General features: G+C 40.1%; 1 long non-coding RNA gene across 1 annotated transcript in view; it reads right to left on the reverse strand.

Moving 5' to 3' along the window:
* Positions 1–1,614: 1,614 nt before the first annotated feature.
* The window catches only part of LOC114811115, an 89,782-nt gene continuing 72,094 nt past the window's right edge, over positions 1,615–19,302 (reverse strand). Inside the window, exon 3 of the long non-coding RNA XR_003758818.2 lies at positions 1,615–1,733. This is a non-coding gene — a long non-coding RNA (uncharacterized LOC114811115). The remainder of the gene's footprint in view (positions 1,734–19,302) is intronic.

The following is a 19,302-nucleotide window of genomic DNA, read 5'->3' on the forward strand; positions in this document are numbered from 1 at the left end:
TCATAATCTAAGAGGATTCACAAGGTACTTCATCACACTCTTTTCAGTGGGTGACAGTAGAGGTGAGTGAAAATCAAATGGAAATGAAAGCCAGCCGGTTTGGATTCCAGTACTGTCTATGCTACCATCCTACTATGTGATCTTGGGTAGGGTGTTTTAGCCTCTTTGTTTCTCAGGTTCCTTTATTGTAAAGCAAGGATATAAATGTCTGTCCCTTCCTCACTGGGATGTTGTAAGCATAAAATGAGAGATTTTGCAGGAGAGTGCTTTGGAAAAATAAAAGTGCTCTACAAATTCAAGATATTATTATAACTACCCGAGGAGGTTTCATGTTGTCATGGGAATTAATCGTGGTAAATGCTTTCAAGGCTAGAACTTTGACATGATATTTTATAAGCTAGTCAGAAGCCAGAGTTGCGGAGACCCTGACTGTGTCCCCAACAGCTGGCTTATTTTGATAGATGATTGACAGATAGATATTATTGTAAGTAATGCTTTAAACTACCACTTTTTGTTTATGAAAATTGATTCAAGCCAAATGAATTCCAGTTATAGTTAACCTTTTGATCTCACCTCTCTGTGAAGGAAACCTCTTTATAAATAAGATTAGCAAAAGTTAATTTAATAATTTCACAGTAGCTTAAATTTAATACTGGCAGTATGGATGAGCAAACCAATTTTAAAACAAGCATGCAGGTCAACACAGCACATTCTGCTCTAATAACTGTTATTAGTAGAAATGGTTTTTATGTATTTTAGAACTTTCAAAACCACCGATCTATTTTACTCTCTGTGGGGTCACCTACTCTGTAAACCCCTGTTAACACATTTAAAGTTGTTTGCCTGCACAGAATCTTAAAATAGGTTTTAGCCTAGGCAATCTGGACCATCCCGACCTCCAAGAGACCAGAGATTGCCCCATTTCATACTTATTAAGGTTCAGACATTGGTCATGGACACATAAAAGAAGATTTCCCACCCAGTAATCTCAGAGAATTCTGAAAATGTATCCATTTGTGTCTGAGGAGCTCTGTTGACTTGGCAAGTCACAACCTTGCTGGGCCTCAATTCCTCAGCAATTGGAAGTGTTCTGCGATTTGAAATGGGGATAATAATACTTGATACTGCTTCCCTCCCAAGGATGCTATGAGGATAAAATGAAACTGCAGCTCTGAAAATTATTTGGAAAAAAGTGCTATAGCAATATAATCTGCCATCCCCATTACAGTGTAAACTCCTTATCCGGGGTCTGTGATTTGCATAAGAAACATTTGATTGGATTGCGAATGTGACTAGGCATCCTATCAAATCTACTGATCCCTTGCATAAGGGGTTGAACTATGACCTGACATGGTGTCACATCCCCTGTGATTGACATCTGCCAGTCATATGATCAATCGATGGTCTTTATTGACTTACAGTGTGCAGAGCACTTGAGAAATTACAATAAAAAACACAACAGAGTTGGTGCAGTCTGATGCCAGCCTGGCACCCACCATCCACCCACATCTCCTGCAACCAGCTCACTCCCCAGCTATTCTGGAGACTCCACCCACTCCCCCCCGACCCCGACCTGGCATAGTGACTTCTTTGACCCCCTCCAACCACACAGCCCCTCCCAGATTTGGAGCATCTCCTCGGTCAGCTCCCCACACATGTCCCTGGCGGGCAGTCTACTCCCCAGTCATGTTCCGGTGATGCTCTATCCTCTGGTCCAGCCAGAAGAAAGGGACCTAGGAGAGAGAAGAAAGGCATAATCAAAAGGGCAGAGGATTCCCATTAATTAATTCCTAAACAATGGAAAATGGGAGAAGAACCTAATTCCAGTATTCTTAAATTATCTTCCCAGCCCATCCTTCCTCCCCCTACTCCATCTTTATTTCAGTGTGGGACCACCCCTGAGCAGCACATCCAATATGGAGGGAGGTCTCCTGGTTTCCCAGTTGGCCTGGGTTCCTTCCTCTGGAGCAGAAAGTCCCACCTCCCTCTTCCTCAGTGCCTCCCCTAGACTGGAAGATCAGGTAACCACGTAATTTAAAGTATGATGACAACTGATGAAAAGATGATATAAACTACTTATTTATCACCTAATCTCAAAGGATTTTGCCCAATTAACATGTTATAACACAAAATGTACCAATCTATTGTAGAACCCTTGGGGGAAAGGAATGTCACTCCTAGTTCTATAATTCCAAAGCATCTAGGACAGGACATTGCATCAAGTGGGTACTCAATAAATTCTTATTCATTCAATTGTATTTATTGAGCACTTACTGTGTGCAGAGCACTGTACTAAGCTCTAGGAAAGAACAAGGGAAGAGCAATAATAATAATAACTGAAGCAGTAACAATCACAAGTCTTCCTTGAGCAGTAATTGAAGGGTGCAGTTTGCACCTTGTGTAAAAAACTTGTTAAACTTAATGTCCTTCTGCATATATATCGCTTCTTGTGATCCAACCAGCAAGACAGATAGGCTGTTCGAAAAGAGCAAATATTGACACACCAGCAGGGGCCCCAGGCAAGACATTTCCTAAGAACTGAACACAAAGGAACTGTAATTGATAGTTTAGGATAATTATGCTGAAGAAGCTCAATGTAAAGTCAACAAGTAAAGTCAACAAGTACAGTATAAAGGCTGGGGGAAATTGCCTGTTGCTGCTGCTTGCCCTTATTCCAAGGGATGACAGAGACAGCTAGGGCTGGGGGAGACCTTTACACCTAGGATCTCTGCTCTGATCTGGGCCCATACTCTGACTGGTGACCTTATTAAGAAGTCACACTGCTTCTTAAATTTGCCACTGCTTCTCCCATCAAATGTGGAAATTCAAATGAACCAAATAGAGCCAATTATTATCTCAGCAAGAAAAGTGATCCACACGCACAGACAGACATGTATACACCCAACACACACACACACGCAGGTGCACAAACGTGAACATAGTCAGTCAATCATATTTATTGAGTACTTACTATGTGCAGAACACTGTACCAAGTGTTTGGGAAAGTATGGTACAACAATAACTGAAACATTCCCTGCCCACAATGAGTTTACAGTATAGAGGATAGATAGATTATCTACTGATAGTGAAAGTGGCTGAAAAGCATCCTCCTTTGTTGTTAAGTAATGATAGATACTTAGTGCATCTGTGGCTTTATCTCATGTTGAGCCTGTTTTGGTTTCTGACTCTGTCTGTTTGCATCTTGAGGCTTTTCTCCCGAAGAGCTATTTCTCTCCTAATTTCTGCCCTTCCCCTTTGTCTGTTGTTATAATTATCATGCAGCAGATGGGTTGTGAGGTGGTTTGTGAGGTGGTTTTGTCAGAGGCTATGCTTCACCATGCCCTTGTATTCTTTTCTGCCCTCCAGATTGGGTATACATCTTTCATGTCCACATACAGCACCTAGTTCATCATCCTGTTGTCATCTGTTCCCCTCATGTCCACCCCAGGCAAGTTGTATTGCTGGCTGCCTTTTTTCTAATACTGGTGCATCTCAGGACCTCGTTGTTGGTAATCTGGTCCTGCCATTGAATGGTGATGATGATTCATAAATGACACTAATGAAATTGATCCAGGAGCTGGCACTATCTCCTGTAGTTGGCCTAAGTCTCACAGTCATATAGAAGTTAGACCCCAACACAGCCTCGTAGACCGTTGGTTTGTATGGAATTTGATGCCACACTTGCTGGCTCACCCCCAGCTCAAATACCCTCATCCACTTTTGTTAAAAGAACTACTTCTTCTTAAATAAGGACCCCCATAACCTCCTCCAAATCATCTTCTATCAATTGGTGGTATTTGTTGAGCACCTACTGTGTATGGAGCATTGTAATACACTTGAAAGAGAAATTGGAGTTTGTAGAAAGGATTCTTGCCTTCAAGGAGTTTACAGTCTAGTGGGAAAGACAGACACAAGTAAAAAATGGCTTGGGAGTCAGAGGACAGGAGTTCTAATCCCAGCTCTGCCACTTATCTGCTGTGTTACCTTGGATAAGTCACTTACCTTTTCTGTGCCTCAGTTACCTTATCTGTAAAATGGGGATTAAGACCGTGAGCTCCACGTAGGACAACCTGATTACCTTGTATCTACCCCAGTGCTTAGAATGGTGCTTGGCACATAGTAAGTACATAACAAATACTATAATCATTATTATTATTATTATTAAATTTGGGGTAGAGCAAAGTAATTTACATAATGCACTTATGTATATAGGTGCTACAGGTGGGTTGTGTGTGCATAAGTCCACTGTACACTGGTAAGGAGGAGAAACCATCCAGGAAGCACCTCTTTTTTATGTTATTTGTTAATGACTTACCATGTGCCAGGCACTGTTCTAAGTGCTGGGCAGGTACAAGGTAATCAGGTTGGAAAAAGTCCGTGTTCCACATGGGGCTCAACTCTTAATCCCCATTTTACAGATGAGTTAACTGAAGCACAGAGATGAGAAGGTACTTGCCCAAGGCCACCCAGCAGGCAAGTGGCAGAGCCGGGCTTAGAACCTATGTCCTTCTGACTCCCAGGCCCATGCTCTATTCACTAAGCCACACTGCTTCTCTTGGGCTAGAAAGATTAATATGGAAAGAGGAAGGTTTTAAGCAGCCACAGCAGCTGCAGCCATCAAGCAATCAGTCAGTCAGTCAAACATATTTATTGAGTGTTTACTGTGTGCGGAGCACAGAGAGCTATAGGGAGCCCTGCTGATGGTCAATTAGTCAATCATATTTACTGAGTGCTTAGTGTGTGCAGAGCACTGTACTAAGCACTTGGGAGAGTACAGTATAACAATATAACAGACAATATAACAGATAAACAGGAGAAGTAGCATGGCTCAGTGGAAAGAGCAGGGGCTTTGGAGTCAGAGGTCATGAGTTCGAATCCCAGCTCTGCCACTTGTCAGCTGTGTGACTGTGGGCAAGTCACTTAACTTCTCTGGGCCTCAATTACCTCATCTGTAAAATGGGGATTAAGACTGTGAGCCCCATGTGGGACAACCTGATTCCCCTATGTCTACCCCAGCGCTTAGAACAGTGCTGTGCACATAGTAAGCGCTTAAGAAATACCAACATTATTATTATTATTATTAAATCCTCTGCCCAGGGAAGTCCAAAAACCCAGACTCACTCAAAAAGTAGCTGTCCCTCTGCTAACAATTGAAGACTCCACAGAGATATAGAATCAAGCAATATTTAAGCACCTGAATTATAAGATGTTTAGACTGAAAGCTCCTCTCTGTCAGGGATCAAGTATACCAACTGTATTGTATCCTCAAGTACTGAGTACAGTGATCTGCACAAGAAGATGATTAATAAATATGACTGATTGTGTGTTGTGAAGTTACACTAATACTTGCAGGGAAGAACATAGACATTGAGGAGAATCTGTGTTATCACATATCATTTGAAGAACAATTCTACACCACTAAGAAAGAAGTTTAGTTAGAATTCCTCACAGTATTAAAAACTTCACTGGTAAGTCAAATTTACTAAAACAGTATACATTTCAATATTTCAAATATTTTAATAGTAGTTTTTATTTCAATAGCACCTACACAGAGGACATGCATCACTGTTCTGTATTTCCCTGGTTTTTTGCTTGAAAATAACCTGTGAACAAAAAAGAAATCCCTCATTATTTTCACTATTCTCCTCTATACTCTTGTTGGGCTGTAGCCATTTATCAAAAATAAAATTTAGAAGAAGCAAGAAACAAAAAAAAATGATCCTTGTCATGTTCTTCAGAAAGGTAAAACATAGCTTTTGGTTCTACATGTACATGGTTCCCAAAGCATCTAAAATATATTGTGTATGTTCAAAGTTAGCCAACCACTGCAGCTTCTGACTAGGAAATGGGTAGAGGCTGATGAAAGTGGCTTCATTTCACTTCCCTAGAATCCACTAGAGTATATGCTCCTTGAGGACAGAGAACATTTTTCTTAGGTCTCTCGAGAATTTAATGCAATGCTTCATATTAAGGACACGGTCTAAATGCCATTTATTGAGTTTTTCCTACACCTACTGGGTTTGGATCAGAAATGGCTGGTCTGGGCTTTCTATGGGAAGGAATTCCAGGATCACTCAAAGGGTCTGGTCATCACTGACTCCAGAGGGTGAATAACCAATGTCTGCCCAGCAGTGGTGATTTTTCAGGACTTTTTTTTAAAATGGCATTTACTAAGATATTACTATGTGTCAAACACTCTTCTTAACTCTGGGGTAGGTGGGGTTAATTAGGTTGGACATATCCCTGAACCACGTGGGGCTCACAGTCTGAGTAGGAGGGAGAACAGGAGTCCCTATTTTGTTGTCCAGGAACCTAAGGCAAGGAGTTAAGTTACCTGCCCAAGGTCTCACAGCAAGCAATTGGCAGAGATGGGATTAGAATTCAGGTCCTTCTGAATTCCAGGCTTGAGCTCTTTCCACCAGGCCACGCTGCTAATAATGCATTGCTCAAACAAAACTATTCTAAGCTTCCTAACTACACCTTTTTCACTGAATATAAATCATTTTAATCAATGAATCACTTAATCAGTGGCATTTATTGAGCACTTACTGAGCACAGAGCTCTGTACTAAGCGCTTGGGAGAGTTCACTACAACATAGTCTGTAGACAAGCTCTCTTCCTACAAGGAGCTCACAGGCTTGTGAAAAGTTGTAGAAGGAGAGGTAAAGAGGGTAATGAGGATAATGACCCTGTGACTAAGTTTAAAATGTGTTTACTTTTTTGGAGAGTAGTTGGGAAGTTCTTGCTTCTATTAATCTGATTCATGTGTGCAGAGCCAGAAGGGATAAAAATGTAACAAACTTTGACTCAGGTTATGGAACCCTTTACAAAATTATTCTCATCTGCCAACAAAAACATTGCAACAGAGGTTTTCTGAGCCACAGTGTAAATTTTGTGTCTGAATTCAGTAAATTAAGTCTGAAAAAATTTGGCCACAGCCACCAGAAGCTCGCTTCTGTGAAAGCTGCAAGGGATAAGAGGAAACAATACATTAATGGGAAGGAGGGAGGGAACTATGGAGTACAGGTATGAGTCCCAGAGATCCCAAAGGCAGGTTTGAGGATAATCAGTAGGAAAAATAGAGCAGTACAGATTCTAGAGAGTCAGGCCTAAATTTAACATCCTGACAAACACACCCTCCTCCTCATATATAGAGGAAGACACCCTCTGTGCAGTATTGTAGTAAAACAGCATTTAAAAATAACACATCTGGTGTTCAAACTAATTTAGGCTGGTTATGCCTATTTCAACTCAATTTAGTGAAGTTTTATTAATTATTCACTGACTGAGAATAATAGGATATAAAGGACATCAAGCTTCATCCCATGGTGTTACCGTTTTTCAATTCAGACTCAAGGTTTCATGTGGTTATTTAAATACTGCTTCAAGAATCTTCTCCCTTGTTTGAGAGTGACACTACAATATCCTGCCTCACCATCAAACTATCTTATCTGCCTTACTCTTCTCCCTTCTCTCAGCCCTTCTCCTCTCTGCCTACATCTCTGCAGCGTGGCTCAGTGAAAGAGCATGGGCTTGGGAGTCTGAGGTCGTGGGTTCTAATCCTGGCTCCACCGCTTGTCAGCTGTATGACTTTGGGCAAGTCACTTAACTTCTCTGTGCCTCAGTTACCTCATCTGTAAAATGGGGATTAAGACTTGAGCCCTGTGTGGGACAACCTGATCACCTTGTATCCGCCCCAGCGCAGAACAGTGCTTCACACATAGTAAGCGCTTAACAAATGCCATCATTAATCATCAGTTAATCTCTGAATTTTTCTATTGGTCTATTGGTCTGTAGACTATAAACTCTTTTTGGGCAGGAATCAACTCTACCAACTTTATAACACTGCACTCTCCCAAGAGCTTAGTGCTGTTTTCTGCACACAGTAAGCACTCAATAAATACCATTGTTTGTTTGATTGATTATAGTTTCCCCCTTCTGTTTCACTGTCTCTCCTATTATTGTTCTTCATCTGTTTGTCCTACTCTGTCCCTCTCCCTTTTAGTTAGTTTTGGTATGTTTTAAGCATTTACTATGTTCCAAGCACTGTGTTAAGTACCCTGGGGTTTATACAGGATAATCAGGCCAGATTACTACTACTAATAATAATGATTGTGGTATTAATCAGACCAGATGTAGTACATTTCCCAGAATAGAATCACAATTTAAGAGATGGAATGAGCAGGCACTATCTCCCCATTTTACAGATGAGGCACATAAGAATGAAGCAACTCGGCCAAGGTCCCACAGCAGGCCAATAATACATTATAGACCTGAAACCTGGTCTCATAGCTCTTTGTTCCAATCATTTCTCACTAGAGCACAATTCTTTACAATCCAGTTTCCTCCCACTTGCACTCCACTGAGACCTCCTTCTCCAAGGTCACCAAATACCACCTCCTTACCAATCATAGGGACTCTACCATGTCCTAATCCTCCTCAACCTCCTGGTTGATTTAGACCACATGGACCACTCCCTTCTCCTGGAAACAAGTTCTCATGCTGGTTTTTCTGGCCCAGCCCTCTCCTGGTTCTCCTCTGACCCCTAGTCATGTCCTTCACAGTCATTTTCTCTGCCTCCTCTGCCTCCCACTCCCAACTGTGGGAGTCCTTCCAAGCACACTCTTTTATTCACTATCTATATCCATTTTTTCGGGGAGTTCATATCTCTCTCCTGTTCCCCTCCATGGGGAAAGGGATTTTTTGAAATTTTTCTCAAAGGCTTAATCTTAATGTTCTGAAAGCAGCCTGTGAAATTAAGGCTGAAATGACTGCAGTGAAGTTGACAACGGGATAGTGGGCAGCACTATCAGCAAGTAGCTGTCAGCTACCTTATGAGAATAGAAATGTGTGCAGGTATCGCCTCTTTTCAGTAGCATTTTGGATGCAGAAGCAGTTCTGCTGGAATCAGGGCAGCAGCATCAAACAGAAAAGAAGAGATTAATTTGGGCTGGGAGGGAGTTTGAACACTCCTCTAATCATGCTAACCACTACTCAGGCTTGGATCTGGTAACTTAGTCATCTATTCCAAGCCCACCTTCTTGTTTTCTTTTTAGAGGTATCTGCCAGATACATATTCTTAACTTTGGCTCCAGACTCTAAGGCTTCCAGTCAGATGCAGTATTGCTTTGCATTAATATATGCATGTTCATGCTGCATTTTTAATCTCTGTAGGCTTGTTAACTATTTCCCCATGTCCTTCACTGCCACTTTAGTAACTGAAAAAAATGAGGAAAACCATCAGGAAACTGGAATCCAGGAATGGAGATGGAGATGAAATCTATATGCTCAGCAATACTTTTAAGTCTTGAAATTGAATTTCCTGGAAAGTAGCTCTGCAGCAGTCCAATACATTAAGGTATTTTCACTGTAAAATTCTGAACTTCCATACTTGGTTTGTAAAATAGACTAGTCTTAGTTTTGGAATTGAAGTATTATAATCTACTCACTGTGCCTCACTCATCTCTTACTCTACCATCCTCTTCCTGGGGCTATCTTTATATTCTGTTGTTCATTCTATTTTAAATAATGGTCTATTATGCAAAGTACAGAATATCATATATAGGTTGTAATAATTCATTCATTGATAGATTAATTTGTTAACAATTTACTATGTGCCAAGCACTTTTCTAAGCACTGGGATAGATAATCAGGTTGGACACAGTGCCTGTTCTATAAGGGGCTCAAAGAGGTAGGTAGGAATATCCATTTTATAGATGAGGAAATTGAGGCACAGAGAAGTTAAGTGACTTGTCTAGGGTCACATGGCAGGTAAGTGCATATATTAAAATGTATGTACGCATTATATATAATCTTATACACTATTCATTAGTTTAGACATACCTGGATAGTCTATCACTTCGTCTTTCCTGAAATTCATTTTAAAATTTGCCTCCATGATTGTATTGTCGGCTCCTCAAGGGTAGAGAACAAATTTATCAATCTTACTTTATTCTCCATTGCTTACTACAGTGTTAATATATAGAGAATATTCAGAATATTTGTCAAAAGAGGGAAGAAAAGGATTTAGCCAATCTCATATTCACTGCACAGTGCTTCTACAAAGGCCAAATGATAGTTGAAAATACTTCTATTTAGTTGCTTAGGTCATTAACAAAAATGAGTACCTGTGTAGAATCCTAACCACTAATGATTGCTTCTCCTTTTTCATAAAACTTTCTGAGGTCTTCCAGATATAGCCACTGCTTTCAACTGAGCCACTGAGGTCCTCTGACAGCACTGCCACTTGAAGCACCTTCCGCTTTGTGGCAACTCATTCATTCTCAAAATAATTCACTTATCTACAACGTGATAGCATGCTTTTTTTCTCATTCATATTCTATTAATTATTCTAGTCTTTGAAAATAGGTATTTTGATATTTTTAATTTGGAAAGATTTAGAAATTAATCTGTCTCCATTTAAAATACCTGAATTTTTTCAAGAACTATTGCCACTATCAATCAGTCGGTGTGGGCAGGGCACTATACTAAGCACTGGGAAAGGGCAATACAACAGAATTAGTAGATATAGTCTTTTCCCTCAAAGACTTCGGGGACTATGGACTAATTGCAAGGTACTAATTTTATAATAATATTTATGGTATTAATTAAGCACTCATTATGTGTCAGGCATTGCTCTAAGCACTAGATACAAGTTAATCAGATTGGACACAGTCCCTATCCCATAAGGGGCTTACATACCAATTAGAAGGGAGAGCAGATATTGAATCCTGGTTTTACAGTGAAGAAATGGAGGCACAGAAAAATTAAATCATTTGCCCAAGGTTACAGAGCAGACACGTGATGGAGCCAGGATTAGAATCCAGGTCCTCTGACCCCAAGGACAGTGCTCTTTCCACGAGGTCATGCTGTTTCCCAATTATAGAAAGTCATACCTTATGGCTTTTAGTAGCAATAGCAATAACATTTATTGAGCAACCACTTGGTGCAGTGCACTGAACTAGGTGCTTGGGAAGCACAGAATAAATATATGACAAACTCCCTGTCCACAAGGAGTTTATACTTTAATAATAATGATAGTATTTGTTATGCACTTAATATGTGTCAAGCACTGTTCTAAGTGCTTGGGTAGATACAAGCTAAAAAGGTTGGACACAGTCCATGTCCCACAGTCTTTATCTCCATTTTATAGATGAGGTAACTGAGGCACAGAGAATTCAAGTGACTTGCCCAAGGTCACACAGCAGTCAAGTGGCAGAACTAGAATTAGAATCCAGGTCCTTCTGACTCCCAGGCCTGTTCTCTGTTCCACTTGGACACACTGGAGATACACATAAAAGCACTTACAGCTAGATGACTCAAAGTAAATATAATAAATTAATTAAGCAGTCCTATACGCATGAGTGCTAAGCAGGGTATGAATAGTCCTAAAGTTTGCTGAATTGATCGTATGGCTTAAGTGTTGAGAAATTAATAGGGGAAAACTTGAGAGAGAAAGGATTTGAAGGTGGGACTTTTTTCCAAACAATATTTGAAATTCTATAGATTCACATATTTCTTTGAAACTACTTAAATTTCTTTTCATGCAATACTGCTCTTATTACGCCACTCATAAAGCATAAAATATTACATGGATCAAGATCTTGGAGATTAGTATGGTAAAATCTGGGAATGTTACTTAAAGAATAACTGTCTATTGAAGGGTAGGGAGAGTGTTGGAAAACACTCAAGGAGAAAAATTTAAAACTCACAAAATGAAATTAATTAGTTAACTTAGTTAAATAATTTCCAAGCTTCCATTCTATTAGAGTAACCTCTTTTTCTAATTTCAGTATACTTATCTGGTCAGTGTTCTGCTCCCATAAGTCTACCAACTCTGCTGAATTGAACTCCCCCAAGGATTTAGTACAGTGCTCTGCACTCACTCATTCATTCATTCAATCATATATATTGATCACTTACTGTGTGCAGTAAGCGTACATTGTAAGTGCTCAATAAATACCATTTATCCCATCACTATAAACAACATTTCTTTGCCTAACAGGTCCATAACCTTGGCCTTGTCCTTGACTCATCTCTCTCATTCAACCCACATATTTGATGTCATCAAATTCTGTCAGTTCATCATTCAAAACATCGCTAAAATCACCCTTTCGTCTCTATCCTAACTGTTATCATATTAATCCAAGCACTTATCCTATCCCACCTTGATTACTGCTTCAGCCTCCTCATTGACCTCTCTTCCTCCTGTCTCTTCTCACTTCAGCCATAACTCTTCTACCTGGATCATTTATCTACAAAACCACTCTGTCCACATTTCCCTGTTCCTCTAGAACTTCCTGTGATTACCTTTCCACCTCTACATCAAACAGAAACTGGTTTTAAAGAACTCAATCACCTTGCCCCCTCCTACCGTATCTCCCTGCTTTCTTACTACAACCAAACCTGTACACTTCACTCCTCTAATACTAAGCTAAAGACTGTACCTCTATCTCATCTATCTCAGCACTGACCTCTAGTCTTCATCCTACCTCTGGCATGGGACAGCCCTCCTCTTCACAACCAACAAACATTCACTTTCCACATTTGAAACATTATTAAAAGCACATCTACTCCAAGAGGCCTTCCCCGACTAACCCCTCAATGTCCCCTTCTCCCACTCCCTTCAGCACTGCCCTTGCACTTGGATTTGCATCCTTTATTCTCTCCTCCCTGAGCCCCACATCATCTATGTACATATCTATAATTTATTCATTTATATTAACATCTGTCTCACCCTCTAGAATGTAAACTTGTCTACCAACTCTGTTATATTGTATTCTCCCAAGTGCTTAGTACAGTTCTCTGCACACAGTAAGTGCTCAATAAATACCATTGATTGATAGTTTCATTTTATCTTTAAAAGGTTTCTTCTTTTTAACCTGGTCATGGTTTTCCTAGTTCAACTCATTTTAAAGCAGCTATCTGGGTTAATCATTTTGAAAAACAGTGTTGCCTAGTGGAAAGACCACAGGGCCTGGAAGCCAGAAGTCCTGTGTTCTAATCCCAGCTCTGCTACTTGCTTGCTATGTGACTTTGGGCAAGTCACAACTTGTTGGTGCCTCAGTTTCCTCACCTGTAGGATGGGGCTTAAATACCTATTCTTCTTCCTAGCTAGACTGTGAGCCCCACTTGGGACAGGAACCATGTCCAGCCTGATTATCTTGTATCTAACTAAGGCTGGGCACATGGCAAGAGCTTGACAAATGATGTGTTTATGATTTTCCTTCCATATCCTACCCAGTGAAGGAGTGATCATCTCTTGTGACCGTGTAGTGTCATGAATGGCATTAATGAAATCACTCATGGGAGATAGAGTCCCCTTCTAAGTGTCCAACTCTCATAGCCATAAACTATGTTGAACACTACCACTGTAGTATAGACATCCCTTTTCCCTATTCATCCTCCCTTCCCAGCCCCACAGCACTTATGTACATATCTGTAATTCATTCGTATTAATGTCTGCCTGCCTCTCTAGACTGTAAGCTCACTGTGGGAAGGGAATCTGTCTGGTTATTGTTATACTGTTCTCACCCAAACTCTTAATACTGTGCTCTGCACACAATAAGCGCTCAGTAAATACAAATGGCTGACTGACTGAACCTTGTTGTCATGTTGATGTCACATTCTGCCTGTCAGTCCCCAAAGAGCCATATTAATCCTCTTGATTTTGGTTTTATACCTCTCCCTCTATCGCTGTGCTACCGAGCAGCATGCTACTGAAGTACTGGGATTCAGAGACATAATTCTGCTCCATGTCACCAATAGAACTTTCTGGTTATATGGTTTTCCATATGGAGATTGCAACATCGACTTTGAGTTTTTTCCCCAGGTTTATTATCACTCCTGTGGTAAGTGTCCAATACACACAGCCATGGAAAATTCACCTGAATTGTATTGATGGTATTTGTTAAGTGCTTATTATGAGCCAAGCACGGTTCTAAGCACTGAGCACTGTTCTGAGCACTGGCACTGTTCTAAGCACTGATATCTTCTTGGGTCTCACCAAGCATTCTGTTTTCTGGTGTTTGAATATCATTTCCAGTGATGAGAAAGCACTGAAAGCTATTTTCATGGAGGATACAAGTGAGGAACAGAATATTGTGTTTGATTGGTCAATATTTGTTTCATTTGCTCCCAAAAGCCACGTTGTAGTTTCACCATTTTGAAGCATTGATGTTACCCAAAATGTACCATTTTGAACTCTTCCTGGTTTGGGAAAAAAATCAAGAAATATCAATGTTTCCTCCACCTGGGTAAGACTCAAACACACTTGCTGTCATTTTTTGTTTCACATAGCATTATGCTGAATTAGTTATAAATTAATCAAGTATACCTTTTAAACCACTCCCATCATATGACCCAGATTATAGTCTTATTGCAAGATGCTTTCATTGTTTTTCCTGCTGCCTGGATCATTTTTCTCAAAATCCGTCAGTCCATGTCTCCCTACACCTTGAGAAGATCAGTGATTGCCTATCCACCTCCGTATCCTTACCATCCATTTTTAAGCACTCAATCCAGCTCACCCCATCCTTCTTCACCTCACTGATCTTCTACTACAGACCAGCTGGCACACTTTGCATCCCTAGTGCCAACTTGCTCACTGTACCTCAATCTCATCTATCTTGTCACAGACTCCCTGCCCACAACCTCCCACTGACCTGAAACTCCTTCCCCATCCACATAAAACAGACCACCACTCTGTCCACCTTAAAATCACCTTTCATTCAATCATATTTATTAAGTACTTGATGTGTGCAGAGAACTGTACTAAGTGCTTGGGAAGGTACGATACAGCAATAAACAGTGGCAATCCCTGACCACAAAGAGCGCACAGTCTAGAGGTCTATTCTTGATTAAACTCTATTTTCCACTAATAATTGTAATAATAATAATGATAATGTTGGTATTTGTTAAGTGCTTACTATGTGCCGAGCACTGTTCTAAGTGCTGGACGGGGATTCAAGGTGATCAGGTTGTCCCACGTGAGGCTCACAGTCTTAATCCCCATTTTACAGATGAGGTCACTGAGGAACCGAGAAGTGAAGTGACTTTCCCAAGGTCACCCAGTTGACAGGTGGCGGAGCCGGAATTAGAACCCACGACCTCTGACTCCTAAGCCCAGGCTCTTTCCAATGAGCCATGCTGCTTCTCCACTCCCTCTCCCTTCTGCATCACCTAACCCCTTGAATCTGTACCCTTTAAACACTTGATATTCACCCCATCCTCAGCTCTATAACACTTATGTACATACACATCCATAATTAATTTATTTATATTTATGTCTGTCTCCCCCTCTAGGCTGTAAGCTTGTTGTGGGCTGGGAACATATATACCAACTCTGTTGAAATGTACTGTACCAAGTGCTTAGCACAGTACTCTGTGCATGGTAAGTGTTCAGTAGATACGACTGATTTGCCGATTGATTAATCAGTAACATTTCCAGACCCAGATAACGTCTGAGGGGAGTTGCTGTAACTTCTCCCAGATGGATGCAGCAGAACACACCGGCTCTTTAAAAAAAAAAATCAAATATAGCTATGAAGATTATGTCTTCTGAATGGAATTTTGATAATTGGGTTTGCCATATTGATTATATTCCTGAAACTCTGAAATTTCCTGACAGCCTTTGATTACAGTGTTATCTATTTAAGAACATAATCAAATTACAGGCAGGTAGTCTCTCGGAATATACGTTTAGAGGAATATTGAGTAATGAAAAAACCCATCTGAGTCTCTAGGCAGTTAAAACTAGTTTCCCTTGTCAGTTGTAAAGAGATATTGTTCTGTGGCACTGAGACCATTAAGAGCCATTAAGGCTAACGACTTCAGTCACCATTTGGAGAAAAATCCTTGTGGTGAAATTGCTTCCAAATTAAAAAATCCACCTACTGTAAATGTACTGATAATGTGCAGCTACATACAAAAGGTATCTGAAGTAATTAGCAGCTCAACTTTCAGCTAGTTTAAAATGGAGGGTTAAAATGACCGAATTTAAGATTGTTATCAAATGGCATTTAATCTGGCCCAGTTCTGTAAATGCCACTAAGGAGAAGGGGATCCTTCGTCATGTGCAGGCACAGCATACTAATTAACTTGAAACTGGAGTCTGGTACAGGCAGAGTAAGAAACTCAGAAACAACCATTTGTTCGTATGTCATCTATGGAAACACTGAAAAAAAGGCACGGTGCCTTTTGAAAGATCAAAAGGCTAAAAATCTTCACTCCAGCATCTGAAATGACTCCAAAGTAAGAATCAATAGAATAAAAAAAATGGATTGAAGCCCTTGGAACAGAAAAGGGATGGGTAAAATGGGATTTTATTCTTGGACCAAATATTTATGCCCTTTCAAGAGTTATCAAATAAATATGTTCTGTGGTAGGAGATCAAACCGCAGAGTCAGTGACAATGTGACATACAAGAATTATTTTTCCCATTCCTCATTTCTAAAGAAATTACAAAACTGAATATAAAAATCATTCTGAGACCTCTGAAAGCAAAGTTCAGAGCTTCTAGAGGGAAAACTATGGCTGTGAAAGTAACTTTTTTACAGCCTATGTCAAGACTGTACCAGGCCACTGCCTCTGGCTCTGCCCATGTCTTTACCTGTATCTGTGCCAAGGCCTGTATCTGTGCTTTATCTACTTAATAAATTATGAGGAGGGTATCTAGTCTATGAATATACCAACAACAGTGATGGCGAAGGAAGAAAAGGAAGTAATTTCTCCTGGCTAAAATTATCTATTTAGTGTGGCTTAGTGGAGAGAACATAGGCCTGGGAGTCAGAGGATCTCTGTTCTAATTCTGGCTCTGCCATTTGCCTGCTGTGTGACCTTGGGGAAGTCACTTAACTTCTCTGCCTCAATTTCCTCACCTGTAAAAGAAGGATTCAATACCTATCCTCCTTCCTACTTAAAATGTGTGTCCATTTGGGATAACCTGATTAACTTGTATCAACCTCAGAACTTAGAACAGTGCTTGACACATAGGAGGCACTTAAATACCACAATTATTTTCTATTGAACCTTGACAACCATTATCCTCATATTACGTCACATTAAGTATGTGTTATATTGATGGTGAAACTATCTTCAATACTGTTTCTTAAACAACTATCAGTGCTTAATTATTTGTTTAGTGCACAAACCACCAACACTTCTCAGTTCTTCTGCACAAGTTCTCAAATCCTGAAGTATCAGTACTGAGGCTCATTTGTTGTTTACAAAGGTAGACTCTATTTTTATATTCCATATTAAGAAAATAATTACTGAGCATCTACTGTATGCAGTCCCTCTCAGAGTCACACCTGGAGAGTGTCCAGTGTTCTACCAGTCTCAGCGATGAGACAGAGAGTCAAGCAGAGGCCTAACCATTCCATTCCTAGCTTGGGCAGTGGCTAGCGAGTAGAAGGCAATCTGCTACAAGTCTAAACTCATCCATGCTTGGCAGCAGCGGTATGGGAGAGAGTCAAGGGTGGAGAGTTTACTGCGCATAAAGAGGCAGTGGTCAACCACTTCCATATTTTTACCAAGAAAACTCTATAAATACACTACCAGAACAGATGCAGAGGGAGAGTAGGGCGTCCTGGGAGAGATGTATCCGTGGTGTCGTACGAGTTGGAAAAGACTCAATGTCATAAGACAAGACTATACGCAGAATACTATTCCAGGGATTTGGATTACTAAAATATAAAACCTCTTTTTTTTCTACTGTGATCAAGAGATCATTGGTATTTACTGAGCACTTATTCTGTACAGAACACTCTACTCAGTGCTTGGGAAGCACTTGATCCCTGCCCTCAAAAGAGCTTAAAATTTTATTCTGCAAAGCAGATACTAAAAATAAGTAACAGGGATGGGGAAACAATATTTAGAGTCTTCAAATATTGAGGGCAATTGGCACTCAATATATGCTGTTGATGACAAACTGGTTATTTTCTATTCTTCCCACATAGTATCATCACAGCATTGATTTTGTGTCTTCTCTATGCTGATTAGTATACTTGGGGAACTTAAGTGAAAGAAACAGCATGACCTAGTGAATCGATCACAGGCCTGGGAGCCAAAAGATCTACTTTCTAATTGCAGCTCCACCACTTGTCTGCTGTGTGACCTTGGACAAGTTACCTAACTTCTCTGTGCCTCAGTTACTTCATCTGAGGATTAAGACTGAGACCCCCATGGGGGATATGGTTTGTGTCCAACCTGATTAGCTTGTATCTACTGCAGTGCTTAGTACATTGCCTGGCACATAGTAAGTGCTTAACAAATCTCATTTTTTTAAAAAAAGTAAAAGGCCGTGAATCCCAAGTTCTTAGAACAGTACTCTGAACATAGTAAATGGTTAATAAATACTGATGGTGATGATGATGATGAAGATGAAGAATCTATCTTGCAAATAGATCTTGTCTCTATGATTCTGTATGCCTAATTTGTACAAGAGGGATAAGATGATACCTACTTGCCCTTGCCACTTAGATATAAGTCCCATGTCTAAATTATCTGTATCCCTGCATTTAGCACTGTGCTTTAGCCCAAAGGAAGTACTTAATGATACCAAAATTATTATAGTTGAAATCAGGCCAGTATTTTAAATCTTGCAAACCCTTAATCTGTCAGAATATTGAACTAGATTTGGAAGAAATATGCCAAATCTGGCAGGTGTAATGATGACCTAAAGCATAGGAAGATACATCATTTATTACTTTCAATTGTATTAGAGATTTGTTTTGTCTCAAAAAGCTGCTTCTGACACAGACTGTCCTTCGAGGAACGTGACTAAATTAGTTAATTTCAAGATGTGTGGAGTAATTTCTGAATCGACAGAGGAACACATTTAAAATGATTAAGAATATCATCCATTCATCCAGTCAGTTTTAATTCTGTATTTATATATTGACAATACCTGATTTTTGTATTTTTTTTCTTGAAAATTTAAAATGAGGGTCAACAGTAATATATTGAACTCCTTATCTTCTCATCAAAACATTGTCCTCCCCCTGTCTTTCCCATCACCATAGACAATACCACTATCCTCCCTATCTCCCAAGTTTGTAACCTTGGCATTGTCCTCGACTCATTCCATCCACATATTCAATCTGTCATCAAATTCTGTCAGTTCTATCTTTACAACATTGCTAAAATCCAACCTTTCCTCTCCATCCAAACAGCTACCACACTGATCCAAGCACTTATCCTATCCTGCCTTGACTACTGCATTTGCCTTTTCACTGACCTTTCTGTCTCTTGTCTCTTCCGACTCCAATCTGCACTTTACTCTGTTGCATGGATCATTTTTCT

Source organism: Ornithorhynchus anatinus, chromosome 4 (genome assembly GCF_004115215.2).
Source record: "Ornithorhynchus anatinus isolate Pmale09 chromosome 4, mOrnAna1.pri.v4, whole genome shotgun sequence".
Classification (NCBI taxonomy): Eukaryota; Metazoa; Chordata; class Mammalia; order Monotremata; family Ornithorhynchidae; genus Ornithorhynchus; species Ornithorhynchus anatinus.